The sequence below is a fragment of the Vulpes vulpes genome, unplaced genomic scaffold (assembly GCF_048418805.1).
Source record: "Vulpes vulpes isolate BD-2025 unplaced genomic scaffold, VulVul3 Bu000000696, whole genome shotgun sequence".
NCBI classification, from domain to species: Eukaryota; Metazoa; Chordata; class Mammalia; order Carnivora; family Canidae; genus Vulpes; species Vulpes vulpes.
The window spans coordinates 568,921-586,590 of NW_027325674.1; the positions used below are offsets into that span (position 1 = coordinate 568,921).

Below are 17,670 nucleotides of genomic sequence, written 5' to 3' on the forward strand. Positions count from 1 at the left end.
ACATGCCATGTGGGCCATATGGAACAGGGACAACCAGGAGTTGTAAAAGGCTGGCTCTGTAGTGACAAGGATGTGGGTGTCCTCTGGTTCCCATGGAAGATGTCTTAAGTTTTGTCTAATTCTATAAGCTAGCAGGGAATGGAAACCAGACACCTAGGGATAAGCAGAAGCTGTGCCTAGTCCCTTAACAAGAAGGGTTGTCTAGCTGGGGGGCCTCCTCCACAGGAGCAGAGTCTAGTGGGGAACTTGTAAGGCCATTCAAGGCCCTCTGATCTTCCCCAGGGAACAAGACAGTTCTTAACACAGGGTCTCTATTTTAGGCCTAAGCCACTCTGGAAGAACCATGGTCTTTACCCTTATGCTTCAGACCAATTAGTACCACCTCTAAACACTTCAGAAGGCAGACTTCCTTCTACAGATTTCCTCTAATACTTCAATTCCCCAATTCCCCTCCTATCATTAATACTACCTCCAGTTTTAAGCCTCTTGCAATAATCAGGACTGCTGCTGACTTCATTCCAACCCTATCAGCCAAAGCCAGTTCATCAGGAATATATGCTAGTGGTGGGCTAGGTTCGAAGGAATCAAATAGACCATTGCAGAAATGGAAGAATTTTTTTTTCCAACATGCTCTAATCCACTCAGAATCTTGCACACTGAAGTCATCATACATACAGGGCAAAGTCAGAGCTTTTATATTTGAGTTTATTCTTCATTTAACTTTTAAAACACTACTATAGTTGAATATTAAAACAAAAACAATAGCAAGTAGTGAGCTATGATTATAGTCCTTCACTCATCCACTACTGCATATAAAATGCCAGCAGCAGTGTTATTCACCAGCCCCATTAAGAAGTCTGACACTGAACACCACCCCTAGGATGATGTTCATCATCCTCATATGCTTCCCCATTGTAATGGTGCCGTCTTTCCTGATTGGGATCAAAGTCCACAAGTTCTACCTGGTCCATTTCATCAGTCTCTTCTACTTCCTTCCTCTCAGGTAGGAGTTTTTCCAGCAAAGAAAGTTTATCAGGAGAGAGAAAGCCGTTCTCGGGGAAGTTTACCTTAAATTCGATGATTAGGCGACCCTTCTCATATGGTCTATGATAAATTGGCATGCCTTCATTTAACACACACTTGATATCCCCATGCTTGACAATCTGACCTGGATGAGAGGTGATGACGATGGTTCGGTTGTCAAGAGTAGATATTGGCTTTTGAAAGCCACACAGGGCTTCAACCAGCTGTATATCCATACACATGAAAAGATCTTCTCCTCGTCGAGTAAAAACAGCATGGTCCTTCTGATCTAAAACAATGATAATATCTCCTGGTTCAAGTCCTGGTTCTTGGTCTCCCTCACCATGGAAGCAGAGGTCAAGATTGAGGCTAAGTCTGTGATAAACAATACTTGTACTCTCAAAACAGGATGTATCCAAATCGGGTACTACTGCTATGCAGATACCAGGCTTAAATCTGCCTGCCCCCCTGCTCCCTACTAATCCTCTATTGGGGCTGATTGTTAGACTTCCAGATATTTAAAATGCTCTCCCCTCCAGTAGACTGTCCTTCCCTAAGGATATCCAGAAGCCCCCAAATTAAGGCAAGTACGGGCTACTGGAAAACTTCTAAGACCGATACTTCCCTCCTGCATGATACACAAGCGTGGATTCCCATGATAAGAATAATACAAATGGAAGGTGGTCAGTAACTCCTCTCCTCCAAAAAAAAAAAGCTACTTGTGACACCTGCTCTTGTCTAGAGGCCCAAAAATATAAATTCACTAGCTATAGTTGAGCAATTATACTTAGTTCTTAGTTGGGTAAAGAGGAATTGGAGCTAGTACAAATGCTTCTTGCTGGAACTAGAATATGGTCAAGAACAAGTCAATAGGTCAAAAACAAAAACCACCTGGCTTTCTAGAACTGACCCAGCTGTATTTTTGGACCAGTATTCAACATGAATAGCACTTAGTAACCTAGGTCCCTGGCTACTAGGTCTCTAAGAACTAACAAGCTCTGTTTCCAATAACTTTGTATTAGAGTTGGATGATGCTTTAAAGATTCTGGTTAGGATTCAACTGTACATCTGTTAAGTCAGATGATTCTACATCTTTGGCAATTAAGGAGTAGGAGTGACTTCAGTCTAACTACAGGCTACATTCCCAGGAAAGCTCTCTAATTGGAATTGCTACAATAGTTAAGATCTGGATGGTCTTATTTCTTCCGTTGACCAAGAGGCCAACAAGGGGGACAGGGATGGAAAGAAGACTTATAGTGCCGGTCTTCCTAGCAGTTCTATTGAATACCGGCAAACTTGTCACCCCACAACGATGGAATGAGGGCACTAAGATCTCTGTTGCCTACATGCAGATAAACTTCCAATGACCGAGTATCAGTAAGCAGCATGATTTTCCCCCTGAATCTTGTAGTTCTCTCCTGTTTCAATTTTTCCAGAAGATATTGAGAAATAGTCGGACAGGATGGATGGGTATTAAGCCTAAGACGAGGGCAAAAGAGCCATCGAACTTGGATCCAAGCCCAAAAATGCCTTAGGTCAAAGCATGCAGGTATTCTACACTCGCATCTGTTTGGCCACTGACTGTTGAATACTAAAGGGAGGATTGTGGGGGGAAAGTGGCTCAAATGAAGCAAATTCTGCAAGAGCTGGTAGCTGAAATGACTTAGGGTCTTGCTGCTCACCTGTAGCAAATGAGGCTATGTAAAAGGACCTCTATATCCATGGTGATACTTGAGTTCATGGAGCTGACCAGTCTGTACTGGCTAGGGAACAGATTCTTAGGAGTTTTTAGCTTGAGAAAATCCAGGATGACTGGCGATACCTACTCCATCTTTCTCCAAAACCAGCCAACCCAAATACCCAGCTTTATTTTGTGTTGTCTCAGTTTATGGTCTCAAGATTAAATTTGTACAAGAGGACTTAGCTGAACTAGTAAGATACATTAGGACATGCTGAAGTAGTATGATGGGCCGAGACCAGGGAAGGTCCGAGGTGCAGGTCCTCTGTTAGACCCAGACACCCTCAGGAATGGCCAGGCCTTGGAGTAATAGCTCCTGTTAAATTTACAAGGTTAAAGGGATAGAAATATTGGTGAAGGTCAAGACCCTTCTGCCAATAGATTTAGTCAAAATGAAAGCGAGAGGTTGTATGAAATAATAAATGATCCAGAAAGAATGTAAATTCTACTCTTGGTCTTCAATGTCCTGAGCTGTACACAGGACAGAAAAGGGAAGAGAGCAGACTTGAAGGGAGATCTCTGGGGTAGTGAGGACTTTGTGATCAGGATTTGGGTTATTGGCACAGGCACTTCCAACATGGCTTAAATGGCACCCTTGTGATGAGATGCACAGATCTTAAGTGCCTTTTCTTTCAAAGGGAAGAAGCTGTAAACCAATATCGAACTAGAACATGCATATTAACTACTCTATGTACTTAGGGCAAACGCAGCTGACGCCTGTAACAAATACATCAAAAACAAAGCAAATACCAAAATGGTAACTGTAGTGACTAAGTGGTGCAGCACTATAAAACTTCAACTTTTCAATACGCTTAAGTTTTTTCCTAATGTGGGGTAGGGGAGTAGGTAAAAACGTACCTGGAAGCCTGAAAGTCAAAAGCTGATAGCTTAACTCCTCACACATTAGCGTTTATTCACTTACAGAAAAACAAGATCTCACGGGCCATCCCATAGTTCTTTTCCAACTGATTGTATTAAGCCATACTTTGCTATCCTACTGAAAACAGGGAATTCATTTGTGTACAAGAAAACCCTAATCCTCAATCATCATAGGAACTTCTAGATAAAAGAGCCATTTGGTAAGTACTTTAAGACCTTGTGTCTCAACTCTCAGACCTATAGGCAGTTACTCCCAAACAGCACCTTACTCACATGGACATTGTAGGTTAAGTCTCAAATTAAACCTAAATTAAGACTAACCACTCCAACTGAAAATCCATCTGTAGGATTCACTTAGTTGATCTGGACTTAAGTATAACTTTGTCTTGGGAACAGATCATTTTTTCCCCCCAAACTTCTAAAGTGTTTTCTCAGAGCCTCTCAACTGATCATAATACTCTTCAGAAACTCAAAATTCCAAATTTAGTATAACATCATGAAACAGAACTATCATAGGCTCATTATGCCCAGGATGCAGAAAGTTCCTATAATTCTATGTTCTGGCTTTTTTTTTTTTTCTGTAAACCTCTCAGATGTGATTATGCTGCTAATTTGTAGCAAAAAGGAAAACTTGGTATAGTGCTAAACAAAATAACTGACTCGTATATGTCCCGGTAGAATTTGGTATTGTGAAACGGTGAACTGAAAGTCCAGATTGCCGAAAGAGAAATGCTGGAGAATGCTAAAGAGACCGGAAGTAAAAAATCAGGGGTGAGTGGGCTAGTGGGGGTATGCGGCCAGGCAGGCCCTTGGGTACAGGGCCCAAAATAAGGGCTCCACCAGCATGGCTGAGGTGGTGGTCTACCATGATGCTCCTATCTTTCTAACGTTAACTGGGTCTCCTGTATCTTGGAGGCTTTTTGCCTGAGTTCTGACTAGTGTTGAAAGAAATCAGTTCACATATAAAAATAGACCCTTCATGTGTGGTTCTGGATGAACCTGGGGGTCCTGGTTTCCTCACAGCTTGGAGAAACCTCCAAGAAGTCTCCAATATGAGAAAACCTCAGAGCCAGTAGGAGACCTGAGTGTTCATCTCCATAATTCATGTTCATTCCTAAATAAATGGTGATATTTCTAGGGCTTCTGAAATGCCTGTACATCCTCCATAGTCCTGCTAGGGCTTGAGGCTGAGAAACAGAAGATCTAGGCATTCTCTGGTTCAATGAAATATTCAGGGGCTAAATATTCAACTACCCTCCCCCCCCCAAAGCCTGGCTCTTGCTCTCAGGCTAGGGTCTAAGAGGCTCCTGACACAGCCAGGATTAGACTGAGCCTAAACCTTGCACTGATTAGGCAGTGTTAGCCCCTGGGACAGGGAGGGAGAAGGAACATGTGAATGGCCAGTCTGGCTGCAGGAACACCATTCCTGAGGCTCTATGTCCACATGAAGCACCTCTACCTATGGTTACCAAAACCCAAGTGCCTCATCCTGGCAAGGAAGCCCGCCACATGGTTATGAAGCACCAAACATCATAAAAACTGGGCTCCTCCCAGGAGTTCGAATTCTCCGTGGTGGAGCAGGCCCCAGGATCCTTAATTCCTACTCCTGGGAATCCTCTGGCCTTGATGTGCAGCTGAGCTCAAAGGCAGCATCTCCTGTAGAAGTTGCAGCAGGCTTTCCTGGAGCATAGTACTGAATCTCACCTGTCCCAGATTCCTTGGGTGGGACCATCTTGGCTTCCTTGGTGGTGCCTTCACAGCCGAGAAACTGGGCCACTCTTCTCATAAGAGTTATCAGGTTTCTATGGTATGGTCCAGGAGAAGATAAAGCAGGGGAACCAGAACTGGTCTCTACCAAAAACAGCTAGCCGTCTAAACATGTGGCTCTAGGAGCCAGGATAGTTCACATAGGACCGGATAGTGAAGCTGCTTGATCTAAAGGGGCTTAAATTAAGATGGAATGAAGGAGCTTGTCAACGTGGAGTCCCTTTCTTGGAATATACTCTAAGACCTCCAGGACAGTAGAAACTCACCAGGCAGAACCTTACTCCACAAATTTCCTAGAGGTTCTAAATGAAATACTGGAGTTACCTTGGCAGCACAGAAAGGGGCGATGGGGCCCAGTGAAGTGGGCATGCTGGGGAGAATCTATTACAGGAGTCCAGAAATTGAATGGGAGATCCTGCACTTGTGAAGGCTATTGGGGACCCACTAGTGAGTGGGACATGGCAACCCTAAGTTCACTTCCTACAGGACTAGGTTAAAGGCAGGGGAAGTGTTCATGGAATTTGGCTCCCTAATTAGCAATGGGGATTATTCCACACCCTTATAGTGACCCAAGCAAAGTGGTCAGAGCAGTTGACTATTGTAGTCAAGGAACCATGACTTTCAAAGAACTGTAGAAATGATTGAGAACATGTCCGATATTAAGCAGCACGTTTGGCTGAATATTAGGATCAAAAGATTAAAGGGTAAGGGACATAATACTCAAGCCTAACTCCTGAGCCTGATCACCATATGCATTCAGTTTTCCAAGACTGTCTAAACTTGTTCTGTCCATACTACAGAAGGACTGTCAACATAATTGTTTTTTTTTCCCTTCAGGATGCCCAGCCAGTTCAGTGTCGTGTTGACCATGCGGAGTAAGAAGAGGCTAGTATATAGGAGGCCTTGGTAAAACACATGTATCTCAGAGGGTAGGAGACAAACTCCAATTCTTCTGGAAATAAGTTCCCAAAATCTTGTAGAATTCAAGAGCTTAAGGTACACTGGGGCATCCCTTTGTAGGAAAAGAAATTGTGGCATCTTGCATCTACAACTGCAAAGAATCCCAGTGCCTGACAGGTGCCATGAGGGTTCTAGAGGCTATACTCTAGATCTAGGCATGTACTGTTCTAACCCACATACTCAATGACCTGGAAGAAGCTGTCAGCTTTGTTTGCGGTTGAGAGCTGAAAAGGGCTCTACAACACGTCCAGGCTGTGGAGCAAATGGCCTTGACATGAAACTTGAGCTGCATAATCCAGCAAACCTCAGGGCTGGTAGAGAGCTCGATGAGGAAAAAGGTGCACAGTGGCACTCATAGCACACCGTCCAGAGAAAATCAGATTGTGGGTTCCCAAGATCCTACCTAAAGGTATGCCATGTGCATATAGCCCCACAGAGAATGGTCCTAATGAAGCAAAACATTAGCCTGCTGTTTAAGCAGTTGAAGCAATAGTTTAGCAATGATCTGTGAGGATGGGTGCCATCCTTGAGGATTGAGAACCCTGAACAGAACTCTTCTGTGGTGGTCTATCCCAATAAAGAGAACATGGGTCTAGAAACCAAAGTGTAGAAGTAGGTGTGGTGATAATACTACCATTGCCACTGACCCATGGGGGACTTTGTGTTTACTATCTCAAACTTGGCTCTGCAGGGTTAGAGGCCTAGTTCCAAGAGAAGAGCTTGGGGGAAAGGATAGGAGGGAGGGCTCATTCTTGCCAGGGGACACAGCAAGGGTCCCATTGAATCCTAGGATATGACTGCAGCCCAGACAACTTGGATTCCTGGTATCCAGGACCCACAGGCAGGAAAAGTCATGACTGCAGCAGGGGTGGCTGACTCTGGCTGATCAGGTGAAGGTGTGGAGCTGCCAGTATACGAGGAGGGCAATGGGCAAAGTATGGTAGCCCAGTGATCTACTTGGACAACTGTATTCCCTTTCCCAGGTGTGACTATGAATGGACAAGTTTTGCAACCCAACCTGAGAAGAAGAAGTCTACTGGGGACTCCTCCTCAGGAATGAGGATTAATTCTCCCCTAAACCAGTGAGGGTAGCAAAGGTGGTGACTGAGGGTCAGGGGAATCTTTGGAGATGGGAGAAGACAAGGTCCTGGGACCAAATGCAGTGACACTGGCTATGCATCATATTGCTAGCCCTTTCCTCCCTTTCCTGAGCTCAGGAAGAAGGGGCCTACCAGGGCCTAGGAAGAGCTGTTCCCCCAAAACTCAGACCAAAGAGGTGTCACTCTGCCCTCTGCTTGATAGGTTTCAGACAATGGCCAACGTGACTCCAATTCCTGACCGTCCGCAAGTTCTCCAGAAATGCTCCTTTCTTCCTTGGAAGGGCATTGATCCACTCTAAGAAATCTGGAAGCTCAGGGCAGCCCGGGTGGCTCAGCGGTTTAGCGACGCCTTCAGCCCAGGGCCTGATCATGGAGACCTGGAATCGAGTCCCACCTCAGGCTCCCTGCATGGAGCCTGCTTCTCCCTTTCCCTCTGTATCTCTCTCTCATTAATAAATATTAAAAAAAAAAAAACCTGGAGGCTCTAACTCCCCTCACAGCAAGGGGTCTATCCCCCGCCTGATCACAGAAAACATGCCAACCTGCTCACAAATGGAGTCTTAACACAGTATTTAGTAGGATGTAGGCCAATGTTTCTTGGAGAGGCTCAGAGGTGCTTGCGCTGAAAGATGATTCAGTGGCCTTGGAAATGAAGTAGATTGGAATTTTGAAGGATTGTATACTCAAAGCAAAAGTCAAATAGGTCAGCTTACCAGACTTAGAGTTGCTTTTCTCAGACATCCCAGAACTTGAAAAGCTGTTTTCCTGTGGCATCTGTGCATCTGATCACAGGCACAGCCATAATAGGAATCAATTATGGAAGCTACCAGTAAGTAGACTTGTAAGTAGACTTGTTCTTTCTCAGGACCGTAGTCCAAGGAAAACCTCCTAAATCCTTTCTTACCTGAATTTTTACTGGTATTAAACATGAGCCCAAAGAAAATAGCACATGCCTCAATATGGGTAGCCCTTACAATGGGAGAGGAATGTCCCCTCTGATCATTAGACACTTCGTGGGAGCAGGTGTTCAAGAACTCCCCTGCCTCTAGTGGAGGGTGGAATTTCCCGACACTTGCATTGCCAGATCTCCTTGTCCTAAAATAATCCATATATCAAGATCATTGGGAACAAGTGATTCTCAGGGTCCAAGCCCTTCAGAGAGAAAAGGACCAGTGGAAGTTAATACTAGGATGTTGGCAGGAGGCTTCTTGAAGGAAATTAAAATGGAGACTTGACATTGTACATCCTATGTGTCAAATACACAACAGCATGTACTTAGGTCATAGAGGGTCTTCACTACCCTAAAAATGCTATTCCACCAAGAGTAGACCCCTGAAGTAAACTATGAACTCTTAATGAACCTAAAACATCCCCAGATATTACAATATTGTAAATAAGATATTACAACTTTATTGGATGTGGATATTACAGCCCTATTGGAGGATGCTGATAATGGAGGTACCTATGCACCTGTGGGGCAGGAGGTATATGGAAAAATCTCTACCTTCCTCTGTTTTGTTCTAGGTCTTGAAATCCCACATTCCTCTTTGGATCCAGGGCCCTGTCTCACTCCCACTACCTCTGACTGGGGCATCTCTCCTTGCAGTTCAAGTCTCCACATGGCATCTTTCATGACCACCCCCTAAGTTCTCCAGAATCCCATGCCAGGGAGTGTCAAGTCTTCCAAAGCTAGACCCATGTCTGTGAGTGTACTGCCAGCACATCAGTTGCTCACTTTAGGAAGCAGGGTTAACTCCCTTTCGAAAAGAAAGCTGTTTCATGGGCAATTCCCAGTGTGAACACTTCTACTTTAATGGAACAGCTTATTCTAAGGATACAGAGTGTGTTGGTGATAATCTTGTACACACTTCAGAATTTTTTTTGGCCCTCAAGTGCCCAGCTGGCCTGTTAAGTTCCTCCCACCCCCCCACCCCCAAGCTGGCCAGTTGAAGGTTGACCTACTTTCACAGCTAGTTGAAACCCTATGACATGTGGTGTAGTATTTGGGTTCTCCTTTTTTCCTTTTTTTTTTTTTTTAAGATTTTATTTGGGCAGCCCCTGTGGCTCGGCCATTTAGTGCCACCTTTGGCCCGAGGTGGAATCCTGGAGACCCAGGATCGAGTCCCGCATCAGGTTCCCTACATGGAGCCTACTTCTCCCTCTGCCTGTATCTCTCTCATGAATAAAATATTTTTTAATATTTCTATTCACGAGAGAAAGGCAGAGACACAGGCGGAACAGGTCTCTGTTCAATGGACTAAAAGTATAATCTTTGTAACACTTCTGGTCCCAGTGAACAGACCTGCTAAGCATCACCTAGGTCAGCTTGTAGTTCCTGACCAGATAGCCAGAGGAGTGTATGGCCTCCCATCACTTCATTTCCTCCTCCACTTCCTCCCCCTAGCAGGGCCCAGTCACAGTACAGATCTGGCCACTTCAACCAAATGGGGGACTTCCAGGGCACGGCCACTGGAGGTCCAGTGTGGGGTAGAGCTGCAAAATCACTGGCAAGGGCTGCCTATGAAGAATACACCGTCCAATCAAATGGTGGGATGACTCCTGAAATCACTGACCACTGGAGCCTGTCAGACAAGTATTCCCCTTTAAGGTAAACCTTAAGGATGCAAGGCCTATACTTCATAGCTGCCCTAGCCCTCACCTGTCCTACTGAAGTCCACCTCACATGTGTAGAGGAACAGCTTCCCAGTCCCTAGTGGGCAAACTTAGAAGTGGGAGACTGGAAGAAAGAACTAGTGCCCATCACTGCAGGCAGTCTCCGGGGGCTACTGGCACTCACTTTTACTCCTCCACTATCCATCCTAAATTCTCTTTACCAACCCACACCTTCCCTGGTCTCAGTGACTAACTTGATGATATGACTCAAACTCTCATTCCTGAGGGGTCTGAGTGCCTGATACTCCTCCCTTCTCAGGCTGGTGTTGCTGTACTAGTCATTCTTTCACTCAAGTGGGACAACATGTCCAAGAGGACTACTCCATGCCCTAGATCCCCTCCTGCTGCCTGATATCAAAGAAGCCCTATTGCATTTTGATGATCAGGGCCAATGCTCCTACCAGAATAGTGGCCCTTTTTGTCTGCTGGTTTCGGACACAAGGAACCCAAGATCCCCAGTAACAGTTAAGATTGGAAGGTCAACAGGATCCTATGGCAAGAGTGTGCTATTCTTGAACAGAATCTATTATAGAAGAAGCAAGAGTTGCAGGGACAGGAAGCACGAAGTCCCCAGCGAGTCAGTTATGGCAAAGGGGGGAGGTGCTCTGCTATTTCAACCTCTTGGTTTCTATACCCATGTGTCCCTTCCCCTAGGGACCTAGCCCCTTAGAGACCTCTGTTTGCATGCATCCAGGAGGATACCTGTCCTTGCAGAGGGTTGCCTCTGAGCTAGTGCTATAGCTATGTCTTCAGGAAGCTGTTCCAATGCTCTATCAGACCAGCACCCCCTGAAAGGCCTAGCATAAGCTTCAGCCACTAGATTCCAGGATTGTCTCCTCAGCATCTTCCACCAGAGAGGAAACCTTAGAGCCAACCCCCCAAGGTAGCTCACAATATCTCAATATTGTGCATAAGATAGTGACCCTTTTTCTAAGGAACCATTCTGCCAGGCCGTGGTCCCTTCTAACTTTTGTTAACTGTGTCCAGTGTCCTAGGGCTGAGTTATAAATGGATTCCAGAAAGGCCATGGCACAGCTTCTTGGACTGGAGAACCTGAAGACTGCTAGAAAGTGGTAGAGCTCTATCATTGGTGGTCCTGAATCCCACCGTCTCTCCTGGTATCAGGGTCTCTGACATGTCACCATGTTGTCACCAGAACTCCTTGTTTGGCCTCTGTTAGCCTGAACCCGAGGTCTTGCCACATATACCCTCACCTCTGCCCCCACCACATGCTCCAATCTGTGTTTGGTGGCTCTTAAGCAAGAGGTACTTTCCCCCCATGTCCTGTGACAAAAATCCCAAAGGTTCACAGCTAGCTCCTTGCTCAGCTGCAGACCTACTCTGCAAATATATCCAAGTGAGTATGACCTTGGCCAACTTTGGGTATCCTTCAAGGACAAAATGTCCTTGTCTGTCCTTGACCCTTGATTTGATTTTTTTTATAAAAATAGTGACACATCTTCCCATTGCCAAGTAACATCGAGGGATGGGAAAGCACAAGTTTTTAGAGCTTTGAATGAAAGACCTTTGTACTGCAGGCCAAAGGAAATTATCTTAGATCCCAAAGGGTGTTGTGTTCCCAGGCTGGTTTTTTTTTTTTTTTTTTACATGATGTCCCCAGTGGATTCTGATTTGGACGGATCCAATTGTTATGTTGATGGGCATCTGATTTGGGAACAGTAGGAGAGGGGCCTGATGGTGTCATCAGCTCTGAAAGTCCTTGGTCTTGTAATCACAAGATGGTTCTAGGAGGCTAGAAGTAGCTCCTCTACTTCCAACTAAGCCTGGGCGAGAGATTCCTTCATAGGATATAGCAATACTAACCTGGTTGATAGTAAGGAGGTCATGAGGGAAAGGCTACCAGGCCACACTGGTGACTAAAGCTGCCATGGATAGGGGCAAGTTCATGTGCATGAAGAATTAAAAGCCCAGGAGTACTGGTTCCAGGATGAGAAGGACTATCCTGGGAATGGTTCTGATAGCTTCCCAAACTGACTTCTCTACCAGTGCGTCTTGGCCACAGCCTCTAACTGCTGCTTGAACTTATAGACCATATCCCCCTCCAAATCAAATGGTGCAAAGGGCCCTATCTCAAATGAAGTAAACCATCTGGTGGAACAAATGCTTCTAGGTCTTGAAGTAATGGAAAAATGCTGCCAAGGATGAAACCTGATGGGGCTCTTCTGAGAGCTGCTCCCTGCACAGGGGCAGTATCCTTAACTGATGCTCCTCTGCAGTCCTCACCAGCACTAGAGCTCTGGGATTGCTTGAAGTACCTTGAATCTGACCACTGCTGTGAGGGTGAAGTAGAGGGGCAACCTGTCTGGAGGGGAAAGGTTCCCCCCCACACATTTGAAACTGGACACTTAGGCTCCTGAGGTACAGGCTTGACCCAGTTGTGCTGTGAGGCCCCCCTCTCCCTTTTCTGCCTTACATAACCAGTAAGAAGGGGACCCCAGGATGTTTCTGACCCTTTGTGAGCCTGGCCTGCTCTTCTAGAGGCCCTGGATTTGACACTAACCATGTTTGATAGGAGTTGAAGAAAATGATTCAGTCTTTTGTGACTAATGGTTTTTCTTCAAACCATCCCACCTGCTTTCAGTTTCTGATGGGTTCCTTTGTGCTGATGGAGATGTAGGAGAGGAGCTTATCCTTTGTAACAAAAGACTAAGTGATCTCTCATTTACTCAAAATCAATGTTTTCTTAATGTGTCTGAAGTTTCTGATGCAACTGTATATTATAGGCTATAACTCCTATTTCCAGTATACAATGCTACTAATAAAAACAGAACCTGAATATATTAAGATGTTCCCAGTGCTCAGTGCTCCATGAGCTACCAGAATATGGACCAGTCTGGAAGCACGGAGTGCCCAGCCAAAGGATAGATCTTGCTTCCTACTGCATCATTGGCACTTCACTTCACCCCTTGTCATCTCCCCAGTTCCCAACAAAGCTTGAGGGGCAGGAAGGCAAAGCTTGAGGATGTCTCCTCCTACCTCAAAACCCTCTCAGTTCAAATTCCTCCCCTCTCAGGAGGAAGAGAGCAGACCTTAAGAGGTGTGACTTCCCAGGAACATGGAGAAAGGCTTTCAGACTTTATTGGGCCCTAGAGAAGTGGAACTGTACGTTTTGAGATCCTCTGTAGGAAGTTAGGCTGGGCATCTTTACCTAGCATGCCATGACTTCCTTCCCAATCATGTAAGGGGTGGGGGGGGAAATGTCACAGGACTCCAGGGTTGGGCTGTGGAGTGAGGTGGTCCAGCTTCCAGTATAACTGACAGGGAGCCACAGTGAATAGCTAGTTGGGGCCCAGTCTAGTGGTGGTTCAGAAAGCCGGAAGACCTAGATGAGACTCCACACCTGTTCTCAGGGCTCCGCTGGGAGTATTATTGGAAACAATTGGTTTCTTGACTGCTAAGAAACCTAATTCAAGACCAGGTACTGGGGAGGAATCCTTGGCTTGGGACTATAACAATGGTGTAATTCGGTGTGTTGGCTCCAGGCTTAGCACTGTGGGTCAAGCCCACATTGAGTTTCTTTGCTGAGGTTGGTTGGGTGCATGGCTGAATTTTCATGCAGCCCCAGCCAGGTCTCTTAATATCCATCACCTGTAGGACAGAGCCCAGGCAGGCTTGCTTTTTAAAACTAGAAGGCACATTGAATTCTATGTCGAATACAGCATTCCAGAAAAGTCTTTCGGGGGCTATCCCCTCACCAATGCTTCTGGATGTTTTTAGAATATAGACTCTCCTGGTCTTCCACCTTAATGTTCTTGTCAGTTTTCTTGACAACCCCTGGGTTGGAACTTCTGTTCCTCATGGCTCTAGGTGAGTCTTTTGACTCCTCTTAAATCCGGAGGCCAGAGCACCACAGGACTTCAAGGAGAACCTTCTGTGGGTTGTGGAATATCCAAGTTCCTACCAGGTCATCGTGGACTTCTCCACGAAGGGCTGAGGTGCCACTTGTTTTCCTGTACTTCAAGTTTGAGTCTGATCCTCCTGCTTCTTCCTTGCCCGGGTTCTGCTCTCCTTTAGATACACTCCCCTGATCTGTACCCTCATCCTCTGTGCTGCTGCTTCATCTCCTTTGCTGGCTCCTTTTTCTACCATGTTCTCCTTAACAGTTCTGTTCCATGGGACTCTAAACTGTTTATCCTGAGAATTCTCTCCAGGATGACAAACGAAAGCCCCGGTGACCTAATACCTCTAGATCTCTTTTCCACCTTGCAAATGACCAGCCTGAACAGAGCTTCAGACCCAGGTATATTCATCTACCTGTTTCATGATCTCTCCCATCACAAAATGGATCTTGTGTGCATTCTCTCCAAACCTATCTTCCCTTTCTGATAGCATTCTGCACCTAGATGGCCAGGTCGGAACCACTCTGCTGGATTCGTCTCTCTACCTAGCCATGCACCTAAATCTAATCCGAGTCTGGATTCTAATCCTCTAGAGTTTGGATTTAAGCAACAGGTGAAAGATTGGTTTGAATTAGTCTTCATCTCTTTCTCCCTGTTCACTACAGCAGCATTCTAACTTAATCCTCCTTTTTAAGCTTACCTCCTTCCAACACTTAATTCTACATAGTCTTACCTATATTCCACTTAATTGCCTTATATTTGTCATGTTTCTAATGTTGAGCAACAATACAGGGCAGGGCACAAAAGCAAGGGCTGTTTTCTTAGGAAACTGGTCCTCCAAGCTCTCTGGCTGTCTCCCTAACAGCTCTCCTGCCCTTACTGCTGCTACTTGCTCATCCTAAGGGGATGACAGGCAGGGCTGCTGGAATGCGAGCCTCTCAGGGGATCCGGAGACTAAATAAGGGGCCTGCCAGAGCTTTGCCCCTTTGAAGAGCCTTATTTTCTTCTGGAAGCTTCCTATGTCCTTCAGAAAGGGATCTTGAGAATGGAGTATCTCCAATTCAGGAAGCCAGGGAGAGAATTGGGTTACAGATTAAAAAAGATAGGGCAAGGAAGAGCAGCAGCAGAGGGACAGAGGGATTTGACCTCACCATGGAAACCAGTGCCTGGTAGGGAGCTTGGGGAAGCAGTGGAGGGCTGCTAAATACTGGAGGGGTGGAGCCTTGTGCACATGTGGGAGAGCCAAGCAGTGAAACTCTTCATACTCCTTGTTGAACTCCCTAATTTCTACTTTAACCTGGCAATTGTTAGACAGCCGAGCCTTGTGTAGTTCTCCATTGATTATGAGCAGTCCTGTGGATCCCTAAATGGGGAAATACAGTATGGTCTTTAATTAGCAACTCTATTTCCTCCTCAAAGTGAGGGGAAAATAGCTGCCCTTGCAGTGCCCATAGAGAGCCAGGCTCTGTCCTAGAATGTTAAATCAATAGTTCTTGTGGTCTCTGAGGATTAAACGGTGATGGGTAGAGATGCTCTCTTCATTAACTAGTAGAGCTCTATGTAAAGCTTCAGTGTATCACTTGATTCAAATAAACCCATATTGGACAGATTTTTCCAGGGACTGAAAAAGGCAAGATGCTTCCAGTAAAACAAAGTATAAAATTCCTGATGCTGGTTCTTAGCTGTAACTGAATAAACATGAAGCTTGTCTCTAGATCCCTCTAGAGAGATCTCATTAACTATGCGTGGGATGCAAGAGGTGGATGGAGCCTCCAGTATAACCTAAGAGACCGTCAGTAGCTCCTGCTGATCCCAGGAAACCTGCAAGTAAACTTCATAAATATGTTCATAAAGCACTGTCTTAGTACTGAAGTCTAGTACCCAATCTCTACTATAGACAGTATTTGCTTATGCAACTTAAGTAAACATCAGCTCACTAAGACTCAATCTTACAAATGGAATTCTGGTTAGTCCATCTTTTTTTCTTAAGATGTTTCAGTAGGATTCATGGTGATGGGAGTACTGTGGTCCTAGACAACTTGTGTATGAGGAGGTAATGTAGAAGATCTCTCTACTCAAAAGTATACAGAAGCCATCCTCCCACTTCAGGCGGAGTAAATGGGCTTGGTGCTTGACTTGCTCAAAGCAACACAACTAGTTACTGGTGCAGAAGGAATGGGGTATGCAGCCTCCCAATTAGGCTGAAGGCCTTTACTACCTGATGCTGGGGATCAAGAATTGAACTGTGCCTTAGATTTACCACAGACCTGGTACATTTGGGCTAACCTCCCAGATTGTGATGCTAGGTTTCCTGCACCTGTATACAAGGATGACCTCCTGGGGTTTTATCAAGTCTCTTCCATGGATGATAGAGTAGATATGGAGGATACTAAGTGAAAGCTAATAATGTGATGGGCATCCTGCTGGAATGCTAACTGAACTCGTGGGAAATGCCACTAACTAGACTTGCTGTGTTCAGGTTCTCTGGGGAAACGAGATAAATCAGATAAAAAGCTGGATCATGCAATTGTGTGGAGGTGGACAAGTCCCAAAATCTGCAGGGTGACTTGGTAAGCTATATACCCATGAGAGCTAATCATGTGGTTCCCATCCATAAGGCCATGAGGCTCAAGATCCAAGAAGAGCCAATGTTCCAGTCAGTCCAAAACCAGAAAAACTGACATCCGTGTGAAGGCAAGGCAGGAAGAATTATCTCCCGGAGAGGGTCAGTCTTTTATACTCAGGTCTTTAACAGCCCTCGTTAGTGTGAATGGCCCTCATCCACTCTGCTTTACTTATTCCACCAATTTGTGTTAATCTCCAGAAATGCTTACAGTTACCCCCCAGAATACTTGACCAAATATCTAGGCACCCAGTGACCCAAATAAGTGAACATAGGTAGCCATCACCCATGCCAAGTCTAAATACTCTAGATGAGGCCTTGTGTTCCTAGTTAAAATTGAACTACAGCAGTAGAAAATGGCCTGTAAGGAAAAATCTTAGAGATGATCCACTTAGGTAAGAGGATACTATCATATATACTAAAGCCCTCTCTCATGGAGTAGAAAATGCTATGGTCTAACACCTTGCCTGTAGCTTGATTGGAGGACATTCTTAAAACTCCTTTTTTGATGGTCACAGCCTGGGTCCTGTTCTGGTTTCATGGTCTTTGCAACTAGCACTTTAGAATTCAGTGTCCATAAGGGTGATATCAGGAGATGTTTGCCAAACTGGTGGTTCTCAAACAATAGTATACGACCCTCTGCCTGTATGCCACAGTCTCCCTCCTACTCCATAAGATGGGTTAATGTGACTCTTGAATAAGACAACCATATTTAAAGGCTTTAGCATCCTTATTCTGAAATGTTGAAGAGGTGGTACTATTAGTCTTATCAAAAAAGTCTATAACCCAGTGTCCTCCCAAATTAAAAACATTTTGGCTTTGAAACCTGTCTCAGGCCACTTAAGAATATATAGGTCTCTAGGAATTTTCCAGTAACATCCAGGCTTTTCTGTGAGGTCAGTCTAGTATAATATGCCATTTTATAGGGTTGGTGGTGCTAATGGACTCCTAAGGTTGTTTTCAGGGTGAATGAGTAGACCAATACATTTTGGGGAGAGACCAAGCTTGGCCCTAAGGGTAGTTTCTGCCACTATGATAGATGGCACT

At 45.2% G+C, this 17,670-nt stretch overlaps 1 pseudogene; it reads right to left on the reverse strand.

The window, feature by feature from the left end:
• Positions 1-652: 652 nt before the first annotated feature.
• LOC140596509 (dnaJ homolog subfamily A member 1 pseudogene) lies at positions 653-13,960 on the reverse strand (annotated as a pseudogene).
• Between the last annotated feature and the right edge of the window lie 3,710 nt (positions 13,961-17,670).